Source organism: Lepidochelys kempii, chromosome 14 (genome assembly GCF_965140265.1).
Source record: "Lepidochelys kempii isolate rLepKem1 chromosome 14, rLepKem1.hap2, whole genome shotgun sequence".
In the NCBI taxonomy this organism is placed as follows: domain Eukaryota; kingdom Metazoa; phylum Chordata; order Testudines; family Cheloniidae; genus Lepidochelys; species Lepidochelys kempii.
In genome coordinates this window covers 34,538,148-34,547,427 of record NC_133269.1, presented here as the reverse complement: position 1 = coordinate 34,547,427, position 9,280 = coordinate 34,538,148, and the positions used below count along the sequence as shown (strand labels likewise).

Below are 9,280 nucleotides of genomic sequence, written 5' to 3'. Positions count from 1 at the left end.
TATAAGGGCTTGTGCCAGTGTAATTATATTGGTTAAAAAAAAATCACACCCCCTAATAGACAAAGTTATTCTGGTATGAAATCTAGGACAAACTAGAAGAAGGTTGGTGGGACAGATTTTGCTTGTAGAGCTTATACAGATGGGTTCCCTGAAAGAAATAAGCTATATTAGTAAGAGCACATTTTTTGTTGTTATACCCCGGTCTACGCTAGGGATTTTGCTGGGGTAGACATGTCATTAAAAAAACCTAACCAACATTACTATACTGGTACACATTTCTGTTTAGACCTGGCCAGAGTTACAACTGTATTATACAATGGCTACTGGGTAGCAGCAGAGGGTAATGAAAGGAGAAAGGACCATTTTATTCTGGGAATACCCCTAGATGACCGGAGATAAGGAAGAGGGAACAGGCCGTTATACTGTGTAATGACTGCTAGAGGAGAGTGGAAGATAAGGACTATGGAAAGGGGCAGCTGCACTCTACATTTGCTGCCACTGGGTGGCAGCAGAGAATAAGGACCCCCCCGTGTTGTGTTACAGGCACCCATTGAGAGCCAAGAGAAAAGGACACCTACAGAAAAGCGTTCTCAGCCGAGGTGCTGTGGCTGCTAGATAGCCAGGCAGCACCAACGATAAAGACAATATACTGTGCACTAGGTGGCGGCACTGGGTAAGGGATACACATGGGGGGTCTATTGTGGAAAATATAGATCGCGAGCGAGACATAAGACGCCATCAGTGAGAGCCAGGAGGATTCTGTAGAGGGTAAAGAGGAGGAAAGGATGAACTATACTTCGGCTTCAAAGAATTAGATTTTTCTTGGTAAATGTTGATTTCACCCAACACAAACTGATAAAAAAAAATTTCCATGGATGACCATTGAAATTTACAGATCGGCAAAGAACGAAAAATGCTGCTTGAGAACTTAGAGTTTGATTTAAGGATATTTACTTGGTATATTTTGACATGGGATGTTAAAAATTTGTGTTTTAACAGTTTAAAGCTTTAACTTTTCGAATCTCAACAAGTTCTGTAATTAAATAACTATTGACTGACCCACCCACGGTCTGATCCCCCATAATTTTCTGCAACTGAAAATGTATTTAAGTATTTTTTAATTTTTATGGATTAAATCAATATTATCCATTGAAACAAATAAAAACCGACTTCTGCCAAGCGTAGCGATAGGTGCCCTTTTCTCTTGCATTACTCTCAGCTCTCACCTTGTCCCAGTAGCAGAGATGCCCCACTCCTTTGGGACACTGCTTTGCCATCTAAGGTCCATTAGACGTTGTAGCAGCATAAATAGTATAAAAGTTGCAATGTTGCTACCTAGTGACTGTTACACATTGCGGCCACTTAGCGAAGGGATGTCAATCCAGAGCCCTCTCAAGGGGTCATTATTCAACATAACATTTCCATTGCTTTCCCAACACCATCAGCCTGTGCCATGCCATTGAAACCTGGGGCCTGAGCTATATAGCACCTGGGACAAGGAGCACCCAGCATCCTTACCCCTCTGAGCATTCCTCCACCCAGGGTCCTCGTCTCTCAAGCGGTTCCCAAGTTCACAATCTGGGAGTTCCCACAAATATCCCACTGTGTAGCACTACACTCAGCCTGTATCCAACGCAATCTACGAGAGTGGGGAGCAAATGTTCTATGCATCCCCTCTCCCACAGAGTTCAGGTAGACAATTACCCAGGTAGAGTCACTCATGGCCCACAGATAGAGCATGGAGACATTTTTTCAGTGAATGGTAAATTTGCCAAAAAAAAAAAAAATGCAGCGAAACTATTCAGGAATTCAGGTTGAATTTGGTGAAGAGTTTTGGGGGGAAAAAATTGGGAATGTCTTGAAATGTTTTAAATTCACATTGAAAAAGTTTCATTCAACTTGAATAAAATTTTTTCAGCCGTTCATTTCAGTGAGAGACTCATTTTGGTTAAAAACCAAAAAAAACCTTACTAATTTAATCAGTTTTGCTGTGACACTTCCTGTAATACCCAGTGCTGTGAAGCACCTCGCCACCGCCTGCCCTCAGTGTGAGGAAGACTTGTTTGCACCTACCGGGGGTCAGCTCCCCAACTCCACCAGCCCTGGGTGACAAGCACTCCTCTCTAGGCTTATGCAGGCCCTGCTGTTACTTTACAGTTAGCATTAGGCACATACCAATGCTCAAGGCCACAGAGCATCCCCCTGGAGTGACCAGCCCCTGATCCACTGGACACTTGCCATATTCACAGATCTGCTGCTTCCAAAGAACCAGAAAACCTTAGCTTAACCATTCTATCTCGGATCACCACTCTGCTTAACACACAGCACTTACATATGTTTATAGTGAAAACAAATAGAAGTTTATTTAGCAAAGCTTAGAGATTCCAGTAGTAGCAAGTACTGGAAACAAATGGTTACCTTAATAAAATAAAATCATAACATGTATTCTAGAGCCCAAACTTAGTTAACAAGATACGTGTGTCTAGTAGAGTATTGCTCCCGCAAAATCCTTGCTGTGCTTTATAGCCAGGCTAGTGGTGACCCTCCTTTCATAAGACAAACACGGTTAACTTGTCTCCTAGGTGAAGGACTCTCAACACCCCCTGCTGTTTTGTTTCTCTCCGATTTTGCAATCTCTTAACTTGCACCAGGCTCATTCTGTAAAGAGGCCTCCACGGTGAGGCGTACAATATACAAATGGCCGGACAGGGAGAAAAGCATCCTGATATCTCAGAGGTATAAAACTATAGGGTTAAAAGGGACCACAAGGGTCATCTAGTCTAACCGCCTGCCAAGATGCAGGATTTGTTTTGTCTAAACCATTCAAGACAGCTGGCTCTCCAGCCTCCTTTTGAAAACCTCTAGTAAAGGAGCTTCCACAACCTCCCTAGGCGTCTGTTCCGTTGTCCCACCATTCTTACAGTTAGGAAGTATTTCTGGAGGTGTGTCACCTCCTGGTCACCTGGCTTAATCCCAAAATGGTATTTTCAGTATAGATACATAATCCTTGTGAAATGTTTGGCTCGATAATTCTTAAGGAGTTATGACAATCCATGTGATATTGGCTGTCAGTACAGACCTCACATGCCACCCTCTGGTGAGCTCTTGTGCAGATATCCAACCCAGGGGATCCCTATGAAACTATGCACACTCTGTGCCCTTGGCCAGTTGGCAGAGGTCCCGGTCTCATATGGGCCACCAAGCTGTAAACGTAATGATTACCTCCGCTCTCATCGGAGAGGTTAAAGACCAGGAGTAAAATTTTCAGAAGTGCCCAAGGGCCAGACTTTCATAGAATCATAGAATATCAGGGTTGGAAGGGACCTTAGGAGGTCATCTAGTCCAACCCCCTGCTCAAAGCAGGACCAATCCCCAATCAAATCATCCCAGTCAGGGCTTTGTCAAGCCTGACCTTAAAAACTTCTAAGGAAGGAGATTCCACCACCTCCATAGGTAACGCATTCCAGTGTTTCACCACCCTCCTAGTGAAAAAGTTTTTCCTAATATCCAACCTAAACCTTCCCCACTGCAACTTGAGACCATTACTCCTTGTTCTGTCCTTTTCTACCACTGAGAACAGTCTAGGTCCATCCTCCTTGGAACCCCCTTTCAGGTAGTTGAGAGCAGCTATCAAATCCCCCCTCATTCTTCTCTTCCGTAGACTAAACAATCCCAGTTCCCTCAGCCTCTCCTCATAACTCATGTGTTCCAGTCCCCTAATCATTTTTGTTGCCCTCCGCTGGACTCTTTCCAATTTTTCCACATCCTTCTTGTAGTGTGGGGCCCAAAACTGGACACAGTACTCCAGATGAGGCCTCACCAATGTTGAATAGAGGGGAACAATCACGTCCCTCGATCTGCTGGCAATGGCCCTACTTATACATCCCAAAATGCCATTGGCCTTCTTGGCAACAAGGGCACACTGTTGACTCATATCCAGCTTCTCGTCCACTGTAACCCCTAGGTCCTTTTCTGCAGAACTGCTGCCGAGCCATTTGGTCCCTAGTCTGTAGTGGTGCATGGGATTCTTCCGTCCTAAGTGCAGGACTCTGCACTTGTCCTTGTTGAACCTCATCAGATTTCTTTTGGCTCAATCCTCCAATTTCTCTAGGTCCCTCTGGATCCTATCTCTACCCTCCTATCTCTACCCTCCAGCGTATCTACCTCTCCTCTCAATTTAGTGTCATCTGCAAACTTGCTGAGGGTGCAGTCCACACGATTCTCCAGATCATTTATGAAGATATTGAACAAAACCGGCCCCAGGACCGACCCTTGGGGCACTCCACTTGATACCAGCTGCCAAGTAGATATGGAGCCATTGATCACTACCCGTTGAGCTCGACAATCTAGCCAACTTTCTACCCACCTTATAGTCCATTCTTCCAGCCCATACTTCTTTAAATTGCTGGCAAGAATACTGTGGGAGACCGTGTCAAAAGCTTTGCTAAAATCAAGGAACATGTCCACTGCTTTCCCTTCATCCACAGAACCAGTTATCTCGTCATAGAAGGCAATTAGATTAGTCAGGCATGACTTGCCCTTGGTGAAACCATGCTGACTGTTCCTGATCACTTTCCTCTCCTTTAAGTGCTTCAGAATTGATTCCTTGGGGACCTGCTCCATGATTTTTCCAGGGACTGAGGTGAGGCTGACTGGCCTGTAGTTTCCCGGATGCTCCTTCTTCCCTTTTTTAAAGATTGGCACTACATTAGCCTTTTTCCAGTCTTCCGGGACCTCCCCCGATCGCCATGAGTTTTCAAAGATAATGGCCAATGGCTCTGCAATCACATCCGCCAATTCCTTTAGCACTTTCGGATGCAGCACATCCGGCCCCATGGACTTGTGCATGTCCAGCTTTTCTAAATAGTCCCAAACCACTTCTTTCTCCACAGAGGGCTGGTCACCTCCTCCCCATGCTGTGCTGCCTAGTGCAGTAGTCTGGGAGCTGACCTTGTTCGTGAAGACAGAGGCAAAAAAAGCATTGAGTACATTAGCTTTTTCCACATCCTCTGTCACTAGGTTGCCTCCCTCATTCAGTAAGGGCCCACACTTTCCTTGACTTTCTTCTTGTTGCTAACATACCTGAAGAAACCCTTCTTGTTACTCTTAACATCTCTTGCTAGCTGCAACTCCAGGTGTGATTGCGCCTTCCTGATTTCACTCCTACATGCCCGAGCAATATTTTTATCATCTTCCCTGGTCATTTGTCCAGTCTTCCACTTCTTGTAAGCTTCTTTTTTGTGCTTAAGATCAGCAAGGATTTCACTGATACATTTTAAAATGTATTTAGACGCCAATAGGACTTTCAGCAGCATCTTGGGGCCTAAACCCATTTTTGGCATGTTCTGCACCTGGATGCTTTTGAAAATCCCACTAGGCACCTCAATACCTTTAAGTACATCTGGCCTCAAGCAACCTGGGCGACACAGGAACACAAATCTCATTGAGAGGCCATGGGCCGAAGAGCATCCATCACTTCGGAAGTTGGGTTTTCAGAGCTAGGTCTACAATGGGACTCAGGTGCCTAGGGCCAGCATTTAGGCACCACTGAGAGCCTCAAAACACCGGCTCAGCTGACACCTGATGTCATAGGTGGCTAAATCTCTGCCACTAAAGGCCTGTAGCAGCCAGTCTCTGCCAGTGAACATATGCACAGCCCCCTCAGTCTAGGCACTCATCTCAGACCTCACCCCCACAGGAGCCTCAAGCTAGACATGGCCCTGCCTGTCTCACCCACAGGGCTCAATCCGGTAGGCATGTTCCCAGCATGCCTATCCCCAACCAAAGTGTCTGGGGGACATGAAGCCTCCATTATAACCCTGATCCCAGTGGCTAGGGCATTCAGCCAGGACGTGGGGGAGACAGGTCCAATTCCCTCCCCCCCCCCGAAGAGGAGCCATTTAAACTTGGGTTTCTCCTCTTCTTGGGTGAGTCCCCATGCACTGGCATGGAGGGCAATCAGGTCTGGGGCTCCCTCAGAGTCTCCTGAGGACATTGTTCCACTGTGTAAAACTAATTAAACATGCATTGGGCCAGAGGAGGACTCTGCCGTCCAGTGGCTAGGACATTCGCCTGGGGTGGGGGAACCCACAGTCATATCCCTGCTCTGTATTAGTCGGGGGGACTGAACCTGAGTCTCCAACAGCCTGGTGGGTTCACCCCTCCCACCTTGGGGTTCCCAGCTGAAAATCCCAAGCAGAGGCAGTGTCTAACTCCATGGGAGAGATGGGGCTTAGGCAACACTCTAACTGATTTTTCCTCTTGGCTAGGTGAGGCAGCTCCTTGCTCCGCATGCTGATCTCTGGGGATCCCTTTCTTAGCTGCCTACTTCTCCCCATGCACCGTATAGGGAGCCTGGCTGCGAACTCAGGGCTGAGGTTCCCACTGGCTGGCATGGCATTAAAACTTACTCGTTGCAACACCAAAGTCCCTTCGTAGATCTAGCCCTAAGTTATTTTAGTGTATGGAATTAATCGAGATATCTACCCACATTCAGCAAGTAAAATACAGCTCAGTTTTATTCCAACAGTCCTGGTATTGATTCCTCTTATACTTTCAAAACTTTGCACATCCTCAAAATGTTATAAGCGCATATCACCAAAAATTGATTGAGAAATAAGGTCCACATAACATGAGTATTACACCATTTTGCCTTAAGGGATTAAAGTTTCTGAATTCTCATAAAATCTAGACACTTACTGACAGTTTTTTCAGGGCTTCCTTGACCTTGTGGTTTCTCAGGCTGTATATGAAGGGATTGGCCACAGGAATCAGAATTGTGTAGCAGACAAAGAACGCTTTGTTCAGGTCTCTCAGTGTGTTTGTTTTTGGTAGCAGATACACAGTGAATGGTCACCATGATGAGGTGAGAGGAGCAGGTAGAAAATGCCTTTTGCCTCCCAGTGGTGGAAGGGATTCACAGGGTGGTGGTGATGATGCACATGTAGGATGTCAGGGTTAATGCAAAGGGGGGCATAGTGAATAAAGCTGCCAGGATGGTAACAACAAGCTCCATCTGGTAGGTGTCATTGCAGCACGGATTTATTATTTGTGTAGATTCACAGAAAAAGTTATCAATTTCATTGGGACCACAGAAAGTAAATTCTAACTCAAGAATTACTATTATGGGAATAGTCAAAAATCCACACATCCAAGAACCAGCTGCTAGCCGGAGGCATAAACTGCCATTCATAAGGGCTGCATAATGCAGTGGTTTGCATATTACTAAATACCGGTCATAAGACATTGCAGCTAAGACAGAACATTCTGTCGCTCCAAAGAAACCAAACAAATAATATTGTGAGGCAACCACTGACAGAAATAGTTCTGTCCCCAGTCAGGAAACTGGCCAGCATCCAGGGCAGGATGGTGGAGGTGTAGCAGGTCTCCAAGCAGGACAGATTCCCCAGGAAGAAGTACATGAGGGTGTGAAGGTGCTGATCATCCACAACCAGCACAATGATGAGGATGTTCCCGGCCAGGATCACAAAGTAGATTGCTAGAAACAGCAGGAAGAGAAAACCCGCAGTTTGGGGATATTCCCAAATCCCATGAGGATGAATTTTGTGATGGACATTTGATTTCCCTGTTCTGTGTCTGCCATAGGATGTATCTGGGGGAAGCGATAAACTCTACAGTACAATGAGAATGACGTTTGTTAAACTTTAATCTATTGATTCAAATGCTTCCTCTCCTTGAGGTCACAGCCCAAATGCTGGGTTGAGGACCCAAGCTGAGGTGGTGGGATTCATACAATGTAGGCTAATGATGAAGTAGGAGGCCATAGAGTTATTCACCCAGTTTTCCTAGCCCGATGAGTATTCATTGTCATCATTATGAATGGCAACAGATAGTCATTGCGCCGGGAATGGAGTATGAACGTGACTCTATAGCCTCCCTAGGATGTGGGAGAGCCAAGCTGAAGTCAGACTCCAAGGCCAGAAGGGACAAACAGCTGAACATTGGTTTGTTTTGGACTCGTCCCCAGCAGAAACCAGCCTCCTTGACTGTTTTTTCCAGTCCAAAACTGGAACGCCAAAGCCTTTTTAGGCAGGCATTTGTTCGATTTCATTTGTGCTGTACCATGCAGATCAGTTTTTATGCTGTTATGTGAGCATCATGGTGACACTTTGGGGATCACGCAGACCAGTCAGGGGTTCTGTCCCTGCCTGCCCTGCAACCTTGGGTGCCTTAATGCTTTGCCAGCTCTGGCAGAGCCCTGACCCCAGTAGCCAGCCCATAAGAATAAAGCTCTCGTCCTGGCTACCATCAGCCTTGCAGGGTAAGCCCCCTTAAATGACACCCGCAAACCCAGAGATTAAGGGGCACCTTTCCCCCTTCTTAATAGCTAAGCTTTCCTCAATTTGCACAACAGAGACCCCTGCTGGGGTAAAAATAAACATGAGATTTATTTAATAGAAAAATTGTGGATTCATATGTAACCCTTCTGCCCGTCAGAGTTGGCAGCAACAAGGGCCGGGTTCAATATCTAGGGGATCCATTCCAATAACTCAATGCAAAACCGGCTCGAGCCCCCACCCAGTGACCTGAGACAAATGTATACCACCCCCGCTGGGCGCCTCCAAGAGGCAATACTTCCCCTCTCGCAAACACAGAGTCTGAGTGTAGCAAAAGCCTTTTAATAAAGGAGGGAAACAATGTGGCATTAAGTTGGGGAAACACCACAAACAGGATTCATAACACAACCCATGAGCAAAAAACCCACCCCAAGCAAATTGGGGCGTGTCCTTTCCCTTTCCCAAGCAACCCAAAAATCACCCAAAGTCCAAAAAGTCCAATGACCCAGAAGTCTCTGTCCCTGATCAGGGCAGCCCCAGAGTTCGAAAGTTTATCTGCAGAATTTTACATCCCAACCTGGGTGGAGTTGGGGGGGGGGCAGGGGAAGAGGTAAGGGGCACCTTACATGATCTGAAGCTGACTGCCCCGCAGCTCCATATGGCTTAACTCTGCTCCGCTCCACAAGCCGCTCCACTCCACCAGCCGCCCCACGAACTGCTCCACTCCGCTTCCCTCAAGCGGCTCCTGCCGTCCCATGAACTGCTCCACCAGCCGGTCCACAAGCCACTCCAGCCATCCCACAAACTGCTCCGCAATGTATCTTCAGGCTCCCCCCCACTTAACACAACGCTCAGTGATTTCAGCTCTTAGTCAGTTTAGCTCTTTTGTGATTTCAGCTTGTAGTAGGGGAGCCTCAGGGCTGGTGCACCATTAGCCCAAAGTGAATTCAGTTCATCAGCTTGGAAGTAGACTCCTAATGGAA

The 9,280-nt window shown here is 46.5% G+C and overlaps 1 pseudogene; it reads right to left on the bottom strand.

Moving 5' to 3' along the window:
• Positions 1-5,407: 5,407 nt before the first annotated feature.
• On the bottom strand, positions 5,408-7,603 carry LOC140898140 (olfactory receptor 10A7-like; annotated as a pseudogene).
• Between the last annotated feature and the right edge of the window lie 1,677 nt (positions 7,604-9,280).